This window comes from Takifugu flavidus, chromosome 1 (assembly GCF_003711565.1).
Source record: "Takifugu flavidus isolate HTHZ2018 chromosome 1, ASM371156v2, whole genome shotgun sequence".
NCBI lineage: Eukaryota > Metazoa > Chordata > Actinopteri > Tetraodontiformes > Tetraodontidae > Takifugu > Takifugu flavidus.
The window spans coordinates 3,516,758-3,534,457 of record NC_079520.1 but is presented as its reverse complement, the minus strand read 5'-3'; the positions used below and the strand labels follow the sequence as shown (position 1 = coordinate 3,534,457).

Here is a 17,700-nt window from a genome sequence, read left to right as displayed (position 1 = left end):
CACAAACCACTTAGCATGGAAAATAAATTTAATCCCCATTCTGAACCTCCAGAATTTCAAGTGTGTCATCCATCTTACAGGCAAGCATTTTGTTTTTCGTCATATTTCAATGGTAATTCCATTTTCATTGTTACTCAAGTGCAAGAAAAATACATACATAATCTCAAATTGACCTGTAAACTCATCTGAACAAAATCTGCAGCTGTTAAATTAATAAAAAAAACAAAAACAGATGAAGTTCTCAAAATCCATTTGGACCTTAAGTTCTTCAGTCATCCAGCTAGACCACGGCTGTTTTTGCTCATGTTTCAGGCTTAAGATCAGGTCAGACTCCTTTTTAAATGAAATGTAGTCACTATTTTTAAGAATTGTTATAAGAGCAGAGCTAGCCAGCCAGGAACCTCTAGCTAAGTACATGGAACAGGTCCAAAAGGCATGACTGAAATGATGGGATCTGATCCAGTCTTCATAAATTAAATTTGGCGTGAATGTGGTTGCTAGCACGTCTCTTGGTTTTGCACATTACCTGTCAGATGTTTCAGTTTCAAATAAAATCCCTTTATCTGTGGTGGCAGTTTTAAAGAATTTTAGAATGCACATAAGTACAGGAGTTCTTGGAAAACATTAGTGATTTTCAAGAATGATTGCATTCTGCCTGAAGAAAAGCAGTCACGCTAGCAACTCTTTTAACTATTTGAAAGGGTTTCAAACAAACTGCCATCTCCTGCTGGAACTGCATGCTTTTATCTTTCTGCTTTTAAAGGCATTTTTAATAACCCAAAGCAAATATGTTAGATCCACTTTATTACGTACACAAATAGCTAATCAGCCAATCATATGGCAGCAGCTCATTGCATCTTGGCTCGAAGATGTGGTCAAGACAATTAGCTGAAGTTCAACCAGAGCATCAATATCATATCTGAACACACGACATGTGGACCCTTGAAGAAAATGGGCTACAGCAGCAGACGACCACACCGGTGCCCCTCCTCTCAGCTAAGAACAGGAAGTGATGCTAGAATTCCCACAAGCACACCAACATTTGGTAATTGAAGTTTGGAAAAACCTTGCTGGTCTGATGAGTCTGGATTTCAGCTTCGGCAGTCAGGTGGTCAGAATTTGGACTAAACAACAGGAAAACATGGATCCATCCTGCCTCGTACCGACGGTCCAGGCTGTGGGCCCCTCAGAACCAATTGCATATCGTTCAACCAATGCAGCCTACCTGAGTGTGACAATGTTCTCACTGTACTTCAGTGGCCTCCAAAATAACCAGATCTCGATTCAATAGATCGGAATTGGTGAAACGGGAGATTCCCGGCCGATAAATCTGCAGCAACCGCGTAATGCTATCATGTCAATATCGTTGGAAATCTGTGAGGAATGTTTCCAGCACCTTGCTGAAATTAGGTCACAAAGAATTGAGGGAGTTAGGCAAAAGTGGGGCCAACCTTTTACTTACAAGATGAATAAATTAAAGAACAAAATGGTGGTGGGTGTAGATATCTGTATCTGTGCCCATCTTCGGTTTACTGATTCTGTCAACCAAGTAGTTGAAAACCCAAACATGTTGGGATATACTGAAGTGTTTAAGATATTGTAAATAATTATAATAAAGCTTACAGTAATGGAGCTTTTTTCTGGACTCATTGATCATGTGGACCTGAGAATGCTGATGTGGGTTGTAAAACAGTGACAGTCTGTTTCGCTAAGTGGATCCTGGGCACTTGTCCCAACCCCGTTATCATCCTGCAGTGGTATTTATAAAGTGCTCATTTATCACACAACAGAATGGCCTCTTTCATGAAGCAAAGTCATTTATATTAGAGGAATTTTGTCATGCAGCTGTCGATTTCTATCTGTTAACGTACTTGAACTCAGCATGGAGAGAGATGAAGAATGTAAATGTAAGCATGTCAGATGGGAGATATATAACATTACCGACCTCATGTGTGCAGATGGTGTAACTTCTTGGCTCCAAATACACAGGTCTACATTACATTGATTCTTTGAATCCATTACGATAAAAACTTTAAACATGTTAAATTGTCAGATAAGCCCGGAGGCGAGGTGGAATCGCCTCATTGTTCGCCATTTCAAGCATTTTTGGATAGTGTCCAAGAATTGTTTAAGCTTGAGGCTGTTGTGTAGGTGTGACAAATAATTTGGGGGACTTTGACCACTACGTTGACGCTCTGTATATTTACTTTTTACCCCTCTTATGTACATACACTTGCAAATGTTGTTGGGAGGATTACTGCTGACACCACTGCAGCGCATGTCTTAATCCCTTGAAATTGGCTGGAATCAAAATGAACTGCGTCATGGTTTCTCCAAGAAAGTTCCAGAGGTAAACACAGGGTGAGCAAAATCAATATTTACCATCGCACTTGAGGCCATTATTTCAACAAGCCAGGCACTTTGGGGCCATGACTTAACCTCTGTCATTTTCTGGAATAGGTTTCTGTGTTGCTTAGCTCTTGGTTATTGTGCGGCAGTCAACATTTGAACTCAATAATATGTCATGGATAAGACCGGCTTTATGATTTTGCTATTTACACACAAAGCATTCCCAGCAGCAGCAGCTCCAAATATAATATTCTGGCTCACGCACAGCAAAATGTTTCCATGGCAGGATAGCTATACACTGCAAACGCAGTGCAAAAAAGTTCAAATCTGCTGTTTTTGGCTCGAGTCTAATGGCTCCACACCAGGGATAAGCAGGACTGGAAAGGTTGTGTTTTCTTCAAATGTTGCACAAGTGTCCACTCCGACTCAAGGTTGAATTGATTAGAATTCAATTATAACTTCTCTTTGTCTCTGTCCTCTCCCCTTTTCTATTATTCAATGCCACAAAGCAATTTTCCAGGTTTGGTAGAAACATGGACCCAAGGTTGAATTTGATTAGAGCGGTCATTGTTAACTTTTTCATTCACGCCTTTTGAACATAATAGATCAAATCTGTAAAGGGTATGAATAAACTTTATAAATTTATATTTTAAAAAAAAATCCACTCCTACCGCAAGAACTACCTCAGACCTCCGTCTGGACCCACTGTTCTTTCACAATTATGGGGCTTACAGAGGCATATAACCACCAGCTCGTAATTCTACCTCTGACATGTAGGCACATTTCCTATTAGAAGATTTAACAATCTAAAAAGCCAATTAGAGATGACGGCAATGTTATTTACAACTTATCCAAATCTTTCGGTTTCATTTTGCCATATGCTTGGTCAGCATTATTAACAGATGTCATTGCAAGAGGCTAATGATATGAACAGGGGCAGCTCCAGTATGTTACAACTTCCTGAATATAATGACCCTGCTTTCAATGTCATTATCTTAACTCTTTATGGCATTTGGTTCTCAATAGTTTTACAGAGCATGTGCACATAAGTATACCCAAATGAACTTAGTTTGTTGAAGAAAGAAAATCCCGTCAACATGTCTGTCATCGAAAGTTATGTTTATTGTTGGGTAAAATTAAGAGTAATTAGCCCAAGCAAAAAAGCTATAATTGCAACTCTCTCAGTGAAGAGATAATGTTGCAGTTATTGGCTAGATTTTTAAATGTCTGTTGAAACGACAGATCACAAATATATTCCTCAGTTACTATCTTTGACCATTATCTAAATAAGAGATATCATTTTTCTTAAAAGGAAATTAAACTCCTCTGACAGAAATGATATGATCAAACCCAACAGACGCCCAGTTCATTTATGTGCACAAAGACAATTTAAAGGTGTTTGATCAGTGCTGAAATATAGATTATTAGCTGCAGCAGAACTTTAAATAACTGTCAGTTCCTGCAAACACTTACCCATCTACCTGGTTACTTTTTACACATATTATACTGTTGCTGCTGTGTTTGTATGTCTGAAAGACAACAATTGTATCTGAAAAGAACCTTAATCAAGTTCTATGTCTGAACATGCACAGTATGCAATTATGATGGATCATTTGCTCTTGTTTCCTGGGTGGTAAGTGAGGTGCACTGTTATTATATATGTGAGGGGGGGCTCATACTGTAGGTTGAGGCACTACAGGGTCTCTCGGCAGGGGAGAGCAAACCATCAGGTGTTACTATGCCAGGAGTGTGTTCTTTAAGGGTGACAGGGTGACACACAAATATAACAGCATTTTCTTTCTCTTTGCCCTTATTTTCCCATTCTGTCATCACTCAACCATATCCTGGTCCTTTCTCAGCCATCTCTGTCTCCTTTGTCCTTTTGGGCTACTATGAAGACATGACCGATCAGTGATCACATGGAAGCTTGTCTGGTGGTACAGCACAGGGTCAAGTACAGGTCAAGCTGAAGCAACTCTGTCACACCCACGTGCCAGTGTTAGACGATGCTGCTTTTAATGTGCAAGATGTAACAGAACAAAGTGAATTCTGTTCATTAACATGTGCGTCTTAACGTGTGTAGTTCACCACAGGTGAACTACAGCAGGTCTGAAACGTGCACATTTTGAACTTCATTCTATTAACAAACATGTCTTGGACAACACCATTTTCTTCACAATACACATCAAGCATGTGGCAGTTTAACAACTATTTGCTGCCACATAAGTTTCTGTTTCGTCTGACTGTAAGCAAGTTTACAGACAATCATCTGGATGGGTGGAAGAATTATAATTATACTTAACAGATCTGCTAACAGGTAAGAGTGTCTTTCACATCATTGGTATTTGTTATCCTTTAATCATGAAAAGTCATGAAATAATTATTACAACAACAGTACACTTTAAGAATAAAAGTGGGTCTCCACCATTATCACTGACTCACTGCATTTTTTCCACCAGTCTCCATCAGCTATTAATTGTAAGCTTTTCAATCACGCTTCGGGTTTGGGCCAATCCCATTGACTGTGTGGTATTTTGTGGTGAACTACAGGCACCAGTGAGAGGAAACACATCACTCCCCTGAGGAGACTGGATAGTTCCAGACTATAGGCACTGGCATTGTCTACTACCTGCATGGAAATGACAGGAACTGCTTTTAATTGCATGTCTGCCTCCTCTTGGCACATCATTAATGTCTTTGTGCAAGAAGTGAGTAATAATAGGTTTTCCTGTTGTCATTAAATATTATCATTGCTCCCTGTGGAATGCTGTTAAAAGGGACAATAAACGATTAAAAGGACTGGAGGCTGATCTGGTGTTAATGCTGTTAAAGGTCTGCCTCGTAGTAAATTTGCTGTATGTGCACCCTAATCTTTTGGGAAATCCATTTTCTATCTCTTCATTCTGCAGGAGCTACATGAAACATTTTAGAGACATCAGAAAAGTATGAACATCAAAAAGCACTCTCCACACAATAATGATTTTAACGGGTACTTCCAGGAGGATGAGTTAACGGATTCATTTTCATGAATGATTGTTTTCCTGCCTGCTGTTGTTTTGTAATAACACGTCAGACCTGTGTCCGGCATTCACTTAGCTATTGTAATACTGAAAAAGATGGTCGAGATTGGTCGACAGCTCAGAAATAAATAAATAAAATTTCAAGTAGTGAAATAAATCAAGTAGTGAAATAAAGTGTCTAGAAATATAGTCTGTCAGTCCAATCACTGTTTATTACAATCATATTTCTCCTCTTTCTATATAAATATTCAACTTTGATTTAATCCTCTAATCAAAACAAGTATAAAGCTTAGATTCATGAGTAAAAGATGATTAAACATGGCCATTTTTGACAGAATCTTACAGACCTGCCAACATTAATAGTGCTCCATTGCTCAGCTTAAGACATGAAAAAGCAGCTTTCATGGTTAACATTCAGTGTTTGCGTTGCATTAATGTGTTTGTTGTTATAAGGCTAATTTGGCGACACACCTGAAAACCATTTCTCATTCTGTAATCCAACAGTATCGACAGTTAAGAGAGAGAGAGGAGAAACCTCTCATGTTTACGCCCGTGTCCTAGGTACCTTCTCAGCAGTTACTTGCCCATGGCAGACAGAAGAAGAGTAGATTGCACATCACTCATCAACAACGCACGATTCTAAAAATATCCTCCAGTCGAGGCATTGTGAGCAGAAAGCACTGGAACCATGGAGACATGTCAGTCATTGTTTGGTCTGTCTTTAAGTGGGATTCAGGGAATGTTGCGCACTCCTTGCACCTGGAGGAGAAACGTGAATTTGCCTGACACGCTTCAGCAGAAGTACAATGATGCAAGCCAAATTGTGTGTTTTCTAACTTGGATACAAGGCAACCAAGCAAACCAATTTAAAATAAACATGAGTCTGAGCTACTCATCATGTGTTCTGTTTCCCTTAGACACATTCTACAACACAGCACAATGCCAAATCAGGGCTTAGGTTTGCTCAAACACTCAGTGGACATTATTATTAATGGAATTTAAGGAACTATGCATCACTGTTGTGTGTTCATCACTGACGTACACACAAGTTGTTGATTAGAAACATGTGTATTATTCTCACTTATATACTCATTATGTTGGTTGCATAGTCCCACAGCTTAAGCAGGGCAGTCCTGTGAAAATTGTGAATGAATGTTTGTTTTGATTTATCCTGTCTTTCAGATTGTGTTATATTTACAAAATACATTTTAAAATACTGCTCCTGACCTACAACTTCCTTTGATGTCTTGTCCCATTCTACCTGGAGTAGCTCATTCCTATAGACTCCACCACTCTCAGAGTTCCAGTTTACTTGTGGTTTCAAGAAGTCTTTCTGCTGAAGGTTCTGGAGCCCAACCATCGATTTAAGCTACTATAAGATCTATAATTAGTATTACAGATCTTATAGTAGCTCACAGAAGAACTCACAGTAGATAGACTATAGCTACTTTCATGTTTCTAGTTATAATAAAACCACTAGTAAGAACTGGGGCATTGGACTTCAAGCTGGCTCCCCCTTTCCTCCTCTTTAACTAGCTGGTCATCAGCAGGAGTCTCTCCCCATTTGAGTCTTGTCCTGTTCAAGGTTTTTTCTGTGTTGCAGGTGCTTCTTTGGGGATCTGGCTCTGGATTTTGCCTAGAGACAATTGGATTGCAAGAGACTGATTCCAAATGTCTATTCTAGTCCTCCCTATCTCGTCTGTTAAACAATACACAAAATCTTAATAAATGAGTATAATGGAAGTAGTGTAGACATGATAGCCAAGTTTCTGTTCACACCTTTTTGCACAGGCCCAGTGTGCCCAAATGGTTTCAGGAATCTTGGTTGTTCCAGTCATGATGATAAAACAATTATGAGGGTGGAGACCATTTCATTTTCATTCAAAACGTTCAGGTTGGATGTACTGGGAGAGCTTGTTACTTTAAAGCTGATGGTGTGAGGAAAGTATTTCCATTAGGTATCACTCTGTTGAACAGTTGTGCAACACAACGAACACAACACAGCAAAGCCTTTTGTCCCAAGCAGAAACTTTCCTAGTGTGGGTGGAACAGAATCCCTTTAAGTGAGTATATGTTTAACTTCTCTTTTGTCCCTCTTTTTCTTTGTTGGTGAAAACTGAAAAACATACTGGTTCCATGGTACTATGTGGAGTTGCAAAGACATGCCTATTTGGTGTTTGGCTGCCGTTGATAAGCTACAGAGAGAAATGCATCCTCCATACTCCTAAAATAACATTCCCATTATATATCCTCATCAGGAAAGAGGGATGCAGGGATGTACACTTGGGGCAATTTAGAGTTGCTAATCAAACCAAGATTGCAAGATTTTGGAAGCAAACCTGACCCGCATAGGATCATGAAGAGCACGCAGACTCCATGTGGAAAAGCCCTGACTGGAATCAAACCGGGAATCTTCTGGCTTTGAATGCTTAGTACCTATCTTCAAGTCTGTTAGTAGTTATGAGCCTTGTCCTCTAATAACTAAAAATCAAAATTCAAGGACCCACATAGCAAGACAACAGCTCAAATGACCTGCTGTGATCATGAGCGATAAACATGATCCAATCTCTTTTATTTTTAAACTGAGCACCCAATGCGGTTGATACGCAAAGAGACAAAGACTCGATTGCCTTAAAAAAAAAGGGGGGGGGGGGCAGGGAAAGGGAAGTGTTGATAAAATTTGGATGTATCCCAAATCACTGCATGGTTATAGTTACTGGTTGCCTTGGGCAGTTACTCAGTCGAATCCATTTTCAGAGCTGCCAGTCATGGTGGAAAAGTGCATGCCGAGAGCCAGGAAGCAGGTGTTTTATATCTAAAGAGGAGGTCTTGCTGGCGTTTGTCCCAAAAGCAGTTTAAAAATGTATTTTCTCTCACACCTGAGGACAGAGAGGATTGTTAATGAGCCAGACCAGCTTTAGGTGATGTGTTTAAAAAACACTTCAAGATAACAGCAGCCGATAAAGGCAGCAGTCCATAAGATACGTTTTTTTCTCTAGCAATGGGTCATTTTGTTCCTTGCAGCATGGTTCGCAGATTTATGCCTGACCTTGACAGTGTTAAAAGATTTAATTTATCTGTAGTTAACAGTTTATAAGTTATCTCAAACATATTCTGCAAAGAATAAACATATCAATACAAAGTTATCTCAACAGTCTCAAGATTGCAAAGGTTTTAAATCAACAGTGTCCAATGGGCCGCAACGGGATGCTCTCGTACTTTAAGGTCATAATTTAGGGTTGGAAAACACAATTTTGGCTCTTACAGATTTTTAATTTATAGAAACTTCACTCGCAAATATTTTGACATGCGTAAGTTCTTCCCAAGAGCTCCATGCATCAGATGCGGTCTGACAAGCACGACTAGTCTGAGCCGCTCGTCCCTCAGTGTGTTTTTACAAGATCGCAAATCTCCCCTAAGCTCCCTTGTTTGTAATTGTGTGTCTGTTTTTGAGTCACTGTGCAACCGTGGGCGATTACGTGTGTGCTTGCATGCACAAGGTGAGGACTCGCTCTGCCCTCAGTGGAAACTCGATAACGTTTTTGGGCGGCTACATGGCAGTTTCAGGGGTTAGACAGTTCACGACGGGAGGACAACTCGGCAATTCTCTGCTCAGTCATAACTGTGGGCGTGTTTTTATTTTACTCATATTGGTGTTGACAAGGATGTTAATGCACCTGTAATGAGGATAACAGATAGAATGAATAGTGACACCATAGCCTGAAACAGTTACCTCAGAGCATAAGAATATTTTGCACAGCTGTTTCATGTCTTAGATGTATCACAGACTAGAGAGGCTGCCATAGTTGAAATTTTCAATCTGCTTTCTTCGACTGTCAAAATTGCGTATAGTTACCCCATAATTTAAAGGGATTGGGTGCAATGCCTTGAAAATTCTTTCAGAGAGAGGAAGCATTATTTTCCACACTGATTCTTGGTGAGATGAGTGATGAAGTGATAATATCATGTTTTCTGTTTAAGTGATTTTGCTTTTTTCTATATAGAATCCATTGGTTACCTCCTAATGGACACAGGGCTGAAAAACACATTCAAAAATCTGAGACATTAGAGTTTACACAATAATACTCCAACTCTTTGCCAGCCATATTGAAAATGGTCACTGTAGGTTAATGTGCCTGACTTTGTTTTGATTAATTAGTTGAAAGTAACCGATGTAGATCGGCCATGCTGTCACAAAATGCTTCAGTGTGCAGAAGATATGCATCAGTACAATACATTCGAAGGGCTTGGCAGAGGGTCAGCAAGGAGACAACAAAGGACCCCTCATTTGTATTGGCCTGTTTTTGAGCTGGACAGCTGCAGTGTAACTTAACCTCAGTGCACCTGGAATCCTTCGCCAAGGGATAGACACATGCTGATGATGTCAGCCTCACTGCTGCATGTGCTGTATATTTACAATCAAATGGTAACTAATAAATAATTATAAAATTATATGATTTTTTGACTGACTTGACTCATCTACTAAATTGAATCAAGAATAATATGGAAAAAGTTATCTTTTTTTAACTGTAAACTGCACCTTGATATAGCTGCATATGTAAAACCTGCAGTAGAATAATGGACAGTTTAGAAGCTGTTAAAAGCTCTGCTTTGACAAATGAGCACGCAAGTCATCATTTCCACTGTGCTGTAATATTGTCAACAAACACAAGACTATCAAATCTGATCTGGTATCAAACACCGCTGAATCTTACAGTAGTCATCAGGCTTAGCTTCACTGAAACCTTGTACCTGTTCAGTTTAGAGACAGCCATATTAATAAAAAATCGAGCCATCCTCACATTATCACTTGCAGGCCAAATGTTTGAGTAGCTGCAACAATGTGGATGTCAAAGCTTTTGGAAACGGTGCACTTTAATGGATTTCTCAATTATGTAACAGTGTCTCTTAATTTGTGGTTAGACAGATTATTTTTCATGCTATTATTGGCAGTCTAACAAGAATGTTAGTGTACAAGCATATTTGTGACATGTACCGGTACCTTCCTTACATGTTATAACAAATACAATCGGGTTTTACTCTGAGCATTGCGTGCTATTAGCATTGGAAGCTGGTTCGTTTCTGTTTGTGTTCGGGATAGCTTTTAAGTCTGGATTCCTCTTTTGGGTCATCACAATATTTATGGGGCAATGACAAAGCTAATGAAAGAAACTTTAAACCCTCATAAACTGTGCTGTTTCACTCCTCCATCTCTTTAATTGCATAAAAAAAATCATCATTTTTCAAAGAACCCCCTGGTTCTATTAAAAGTAAGCCATCATCACCAGACAGGACGTTTCGCTAAACTAAACAGTAGCTTCCAACAGCATAGTTAGATGTATATAAATGTAGCTCTCTGTTGTTTCCATTCATTGTTAAGATCATTACTAGAGAATCAGCCAAAAGCTGCTTTTCCAACCACCCAAAGGCTGAAACTCTGAAGTGTTAAACATCCGTATGTTAATCTGTGCATCCACCAGTCTCTCTTGTTCCTCTTCTTCACAATTACTCATCTTGTTTGACCATTTTACAGCACAGTTTCACCAAGTTTAGATGGATTTTAGAAAAGGAAAATGCTATTGCCAAAATTCTGAGAAATTATGAAAATTAAACAACAAAATGTAGTGAAGACACAATACAGTGATCTGAAAAAGGTCTAGTGTGCAATATAATGTTCCTGTATTGGTACAAATCTTTGTTTTCCTGTATCAGTGACTGAAATGAAAAGCCTGATGAGTTCCTGGGCTGCTCACATTCTCCCTGCAGACTTAAACGCTGGCACAAACGACTCTTGCTCAATGTACTTGCATGTTGTAACCAAAACAAATATGTCCACATACAAAGTCGAAATATTGTGTGTTGTGGGATTGGTAGACATACACAAACTTGAACTAAATTCTGAGTGTTGGGAAATAACAGAGCTGTATTTTTAACATGAGGGCTCTGATTCTGGACACGTTTTGGAAGTGGAAATGGAAATCTGGCCTGGTGGTGAGCAATACTGACAAAAAGTTATATCAGCCGTTACCTTATTATATTGTCTCTTCCATAGATACCAAACACATCTGTTTTTCAACTGAGGTTGTTGGGGTTTTTTTGTATGGGAAAACACAGGAGATGATTAGCTTATGTCTTATAATGTCAGAAAAAAAGAGTGAATTAAATGTTAACAAATACGTGGTCCCAAAAAAATCAGCTGCCCTCTTCAAATTGTATACCATGACAAGATATATATGTGCTGGTTTCTTAAGGACTGCTGTCATTTTCCTATATATTTAACTAAAACTGAAATATGCTGGTTATTCTGCGGAAATAATTAAAGGGGAATGGACGCATCTTTGCAGTTCCAAAACATTTCTAGGAACAGAAACCCCAAATTTATTCTATCTGAAAGTGACAGGAGAATTTCCATGCATTCATATCTATAGGGTTTCACTACAAATAGAGTTTCAAGCTGTTATTGCACTCTAGAGACTGTGCACGCTGCTGTGCATTTGCCTGATAACTGCTTTTTTTTCCCCCAAGACCACTTTGTCATTTGAGACAATATATGTTGAGAGAAGTGCTATGGATAGGGGCAGGGCTGCTCTGATTACCCCGCCACCCTTCTCCATCATGACAGGTGCACCGTTGACCTTTCTCCTTACAATTTGGGATCATGTTGCACCGTTCCAGCCTGCCATATTTTTGCGATGTGTTTAACCCTTTTAAAAAGCTCTAACACGTTTGCAGCAATTCAGGGTTTTTCGTTACACCAACTGCAGCAGATGTTTGATCGCATGCTTGTCTTTGAGGTGGGTTACGTTTCTACACCTTCATCAAACACTGGCAAGAAAAACAATATATGATTTTCCGCTGCTGATCATGATTTAGTCACAAAATAACATCTGCCATCAGGTGGGACAGTCAGAACAGCTAAAAATGTATGATTTTAATAGGCCACTAGAGGCACTAAAGATGCACACATTTAATACAGGGAAAAACAAATTCCTCCAGGTTTTCGGACTCTCGTACCTCATTACTTTGGCCATGCATCTAAATTAAGAAGTAAAATTAATTACAGAATGTCACTACAAGCGATCTAAGGTTAAGGCAATGCTTTAGTAGAAAAAAAGCCTCTGGAGGGTTTTATCTGTGTTTATTCTAAACTGTTTACATAAGTAGTGTGCAGAGACGGTCAAGCACAGCTATTTAATTAGGAGTCCATTTCATGGCTGTCTGACATGCTGATAAAACTCTCCAAACAAATAGCCTGAATGTCTCCAGCAGCCTGACTATAATTGAGTGCTTTTTGAATTCAACTCTCCTTGGCAAAGAAACCCTTAATCTATCTGTCTTTTAAACACACTCATGCACGTACCAGAAAGTCTACCCTTAATGTATTTGGATTAAAACAGAGATTCATTTATTTAACTAGAGTCAACAGGATCAGATGGAGGAAACCTAGCCTCCAGTGATTCGATTTAGAGCCCATTTGTTTAAGCTTCTGTTTTACTCATAAAAGATTATTGCACCAGGTTTGCAAAAGAAACTCAATCTCTAAATATTCTGAGGGACTGTGTCAGCTATGGTTTTCTGTGAAAAGTAATGGATATTGAACATTCTGAACTGAATCTGACTATCAAAACCTCTGCTTGCTGGATTTGTGTGGTAATATTCCAACCATTTGTGTTTTGATTGTATTGTCCTTTTCATTCAATTTCAGATATAAGTATTAAAATCAAATTTAATTGAGAAAATGCTTTGAACTTAGATTGAATCTTCACAAAGTGCTGTGGTTTGCAATAACACAGTGCTTTAATAGTTCCTAACTTCACAGAATTCAGTGTTTGTGTTAAATTAGTTGGATAATGGGACTGGGTCTGTGCAAGGATGAGTTCCTGGAGCCGAACACACGCATATTCAAAAGTTAAGGTAGCAAAAAGATCTGATAGAATTACTACAAATCCTTTTGAGCTGTGGCAAAAAAAGAGAGAATATAATTTAGAGCAGTTACTCTGCGGTTGCATTGGTTAGAACTCGTTGATGCTTTTGGGAACAAAGCTTGATACCAGTAGCCAAAACTTAAAATAATGTGCACTTATAATGTAAATGGACTAAATTCTGGTAGCCATTGTTGGTCCTAAAGAAGCTTCACTTAGGAGCTTTGCTCTGGGTCATTTAAAAGGGCCAGAGTTGCTATATGAATTTACTATAACCAAAATAATGTAATTTTGGTTGAGGCCCATAAAAAATCCCATAAAACTCATCCTCCCTATATGTGCAGGGTGGGTCTGTGCATACCGAGATCTATCTATAGATCCAGAGTGTGCATGGTTCAGGGCAAATGGCCTAAGTTGGTACAGTTTGTGGTAACTGCACTTTAAACTGTCAAGCTAATTTGATAGTGTAAAATGTGGTCTGTGCGCTCAACAATGTGGGTGCTTGACACAGACTCTGTTTTGTATCAATGGCAAGATGGGAATCAGGTTAGAATGATGAAGCCTCATACTTTAAAGGAAAAAATGGATTTTTTTTCTTGATGGCTTTTTCCTTTGTGGGGTTGTGGGGAGGGTGCTGGAGCCTATCCCAGTTGTATACAGGCAGAGGCAGGGTACACCCCAGGGAGAGACACCAGCTCATGGAAGGGTCCTATGTGAGCATTTGAGGGTTTAGTACCTTTCTTAAGAGCAGGTCATCATTATTCTGAAGGTGTCCTGGCACACCCCCCTGCCACCAAAGCACCTTTCAAATGTTGTCCACACCTGGGGCTTGAACCAAGAACCCTCCACTTCTCAGCCCAGTCCAGTTTCCTGCAGTCTGAGCTGCCTCCACTCAGGAAAAACAGACATTGGGTCAAAACTTTCAATGACAAACAGACTTATTTCGGTAGTCACGCAACCCAAGAGCTTGTGAGTTTTTCCTGTTTCCCTCAAGCAGTAAAATTTGGAACATGACTTCATTTGCAAGAATTCATGTGGGGCAACCCACGCTATATTTTCCAAGTTGTGGGGGGGGGGGGGGGGGGGGGGGCATGTATGTTTACACATCTGAAAAAAATGTGTTCTGACTTTGCACCCTGACTTCATTTATCCAGTAATCACATTATTTTGAAGTTGGTATTTAAACTCACTCGTTACACATCCTGAATTGACAAAGGCTACCACATGTGTGCAAAAGGGCTACAACCAACAAATTAGGAAGTGTTCCGCCATTATAGATGCTATCGATTAATTCTATCCCTACTGAGTTTGGATTTATGTGGTGCTCGGGGAAAATGATTAAGTCATTCAAACCTGGCCAGTTTAAACAAAATTAAATCAATGTGCTAACAACAATTATGGCTCTTTAAGCCTTAAAATGGTCTATTGACAGCACAGATGATGTTCACATAGACTCAAACAGTGACAAGTGATATCTTTTCAAAACATGCAAATGAGAACAGTTTTTTTTTTTGCAGGGCAGACCAAAGGAAAGATGTGAGGATGTAATTTCTACAGTAAGCAGAGTATAAAATACTAAGATCGAAAGAAAAGAATGACTGCAGCCCTGAATCGGAGGTATCGTATTCAGCCCGGTCCTGACAGAGGCTGCTCTCTAAGCTGAATAGGCCCATTGTTTAGATAAGGCCTCCATGACACAGGCCATTTCATTACAGAATGAGCCCAGGTACAGAGAGTAGATGGTGGTTGCAATGTAACCTCCACCAACCCACGTTCCCCTCCCCTCCTCTGGTCAAAGAAGTCCATTCTCTCCACCTCAGGGCTACCCGCAGGGGTAGGAAGACAGTCATAGGGGTGACGCACTCTCGCAAACAGGCATCCTCCATCTGAGGAACAGACAAAAATCTGGCTTTCAATGAAAAGCCATGGGTAATTTAATAGTCCCTGATGTAATACTACAGGGCTGCCATAATTTCAGAACCTCTGGCATTTAGATCATTTTTTTTCTCCACACAATCATGTAAACATTGTTAAAAGTGTTAACTGATACCTTAGATGAATCGTGGCTCCTGTGCAACAAATCACCATCGTCTTAAAACAGACTTTGTACTGCCACCTCAAGACACTGGCGCAGCCCCTGCTCTGGCTTCTTGCCCCGGATGTAGTAGGATTTATGCAGTTCCTCTTGGGTTTTGCTGTCATGAGACAAAAAGTGACAGGACAAAGGATGACTCGAGTGCAATACCTGCAGGAAAATGTTTTATGAATGAGCAGATTTGTGCCTGCTGGTAGCAATATGGACCATGATTTTATCTTTAATAAAAGGAATGATTGAAGGAATGATTTTTAATAACATCATAAACCTGTTGACAAAAACACACCCTGAATATACAGCATATTAGGGTAGTAACATCTACCAACTGCACCCTGGACAGAAAGCTTAGATTTTACAACACAAATAGGTAATATCTGAGGTATTGTGTATAATAGTTACAGTAAATTTGATGTAATTTAATCGCTGCCCCCTTTATTTAAATGATCTGTGAAGAATTTGTTTAACTTGCTATTAGGTTCCTCTCAAATTTCGGAAGCCAAAATTTGGTCTTTTGTAGACCAAAGCTTTTAAAAATTTTGCTTAACTTAACATGAGCGTTGTTGGTTAAATGAAATTGATATGTCCTCCAGCACTACAGTCATTATTTACCAAATTCCCATTTTGTGTGCTGATGAAGAGCCACAATGAACTGAGGGCAAAAAAGGAAGGGACACAAACTTGGCATTATAGCTTCTGGCCATGGTCTGGACACAGATCTGATTTAACTCGCTCTGACTGCCGAAGTCTTAGATTTGTTGTGACTGAAATTGGTGCAAAGTCAGAGCTGTGGCATGTGTTCATTTCTGTATCACTTGGTGGTTAGTATGGGCAGCGAAAACTGTTACAGCAATTACTCTTTCAAACTACACGTGGAGTGCAGTAACAGACCAAAATCCAGAACACGTCCTTTGAGACCTTTTACCTCAGTCCACGTGCTTCAAGCTTACCTAGAATAAACATACTGATGCCAGACAACAGCATTGCATGCCCACTTCCATTAAACATACGATATGGGACTGTCTCAGCTGCACTGAGGGTTCCCAGTTACAACGTTATGGTCATTGACACAAAGGTCTTTGGACCATATTTCTTTTGTGTTATATTGCAGCTGTGTCACCAGTGTTTATAGTCTTATCTCCAGTTTGTTTGTTTTTTTTAAAGATATCCACAGTTAAAGTTTATCTGTCCGTGTATCCTTCCTCGTAATTTTTCTCTCTTTGCGGTGCTGTTCAGCTCATCCCCTCCCTTCTCCATGCGGTCTCTCCGACCTACCAGTGAACCCATGTGGCTGCTCAGAGCTGTGCCTATGTTATTGGAAACACCCCTCCAAATCTGCTATTAGCCATGATGTACAGATGATAGGTTGTGCTGTGTTTGGATATCATTTTACATTCACAGGTCATGATTGAAGAGAGCTGCACGTGACGACTATGATGATGATGATGGTGAGTTTTCTGTGTGATGCAGCCAAGAGAAAAAGCCAAAATAAAAAAGAGGGAAGTTAGCTGAGACAAAAACTCTAAAGACGGACATTAATAAGCGAGAGATGTGTGTGGCAGGACCATCTGCAATATTGAACTGGGAAGCAAACAAAAAAGGAAGAAAACAACACTGAAAATTCCATGGAAAAATATTATGGACTTAATGTGAGGACCACTAGTGGACCTGATCTGGCAATGGCAAAGAGAAAGAATGAAAAATAGTAACGTTTGCATTTGGAAACTATGAATAAACACAAATTAGTGTGCGGGAATATGTGTTCTTATTTCTGCCGAGAATTCGTACAACAAGTCAAAATCTCTCTTCGAAAAAGAGATATTGTGATAAAAGTTTTCCTGATATGAACCTGATGATCGGAAGTGGTTGGGGTGAGTTTCTGACGTGGTTTGAGGTTTTGAGTCTGATTTTCCGAGTCATCCTCTTATGTTTTTTTGTTCTACAGGAGTTCAGTCATTGTCTTTTGTGCACCTTCATGTTTGCATTTCACCACATTCCAGCAGTAATCTCCATTTGGATCCCTCCATGGTTTGTTTTAGTCAGTGAAGGACAGCACTGACTTAAACATAAAGTTGAAGCAGCTTAAGAGGAATAAGCTGTAACAAACATATTTCTAGTTGCATTAATTGAGGAAAGTTACAGTTCACACCCCCTTTTGCGGATATTCCAGGAAAATAATCCAGCATAAACTCCAATTGAGAATAATTCACTGCAACACCAAGAACATCAAATCAGATTGTTCTCATTGCTGCAATCAAAAGCCTCACATTGATCAAAGCTTAGAGAGACGTTTGGTTGCAGCGATGCCAGTGATGTG

The 17,700-nt window shown here is 39.5% G+C and overlaps 1 long non-coding RNA gene across 1 annotated transcript; it reads right to left on the bottom strand.

Moving 5' to 3' along the window:
- Nucleotides 1–11,890: 11,890 nt before the first annotated feature.
- Nucleotides 11,891–17,042, bottom strand: LOC130536963 (uncharacterized). The gene is made up of 2 exons (XR_008953513.1): nucleotides 15,342–17,042; nucleotides 11,891–15,177 (listed from the first exon to the last, which is right to left on the bottom strand). It is a non-coding gene; the product is annotated as an uncharacterized LOC130536963 (long non-coding RNA).
- Nucleotides 17,043–17,700: the final 658 nt, after the last annotated feature.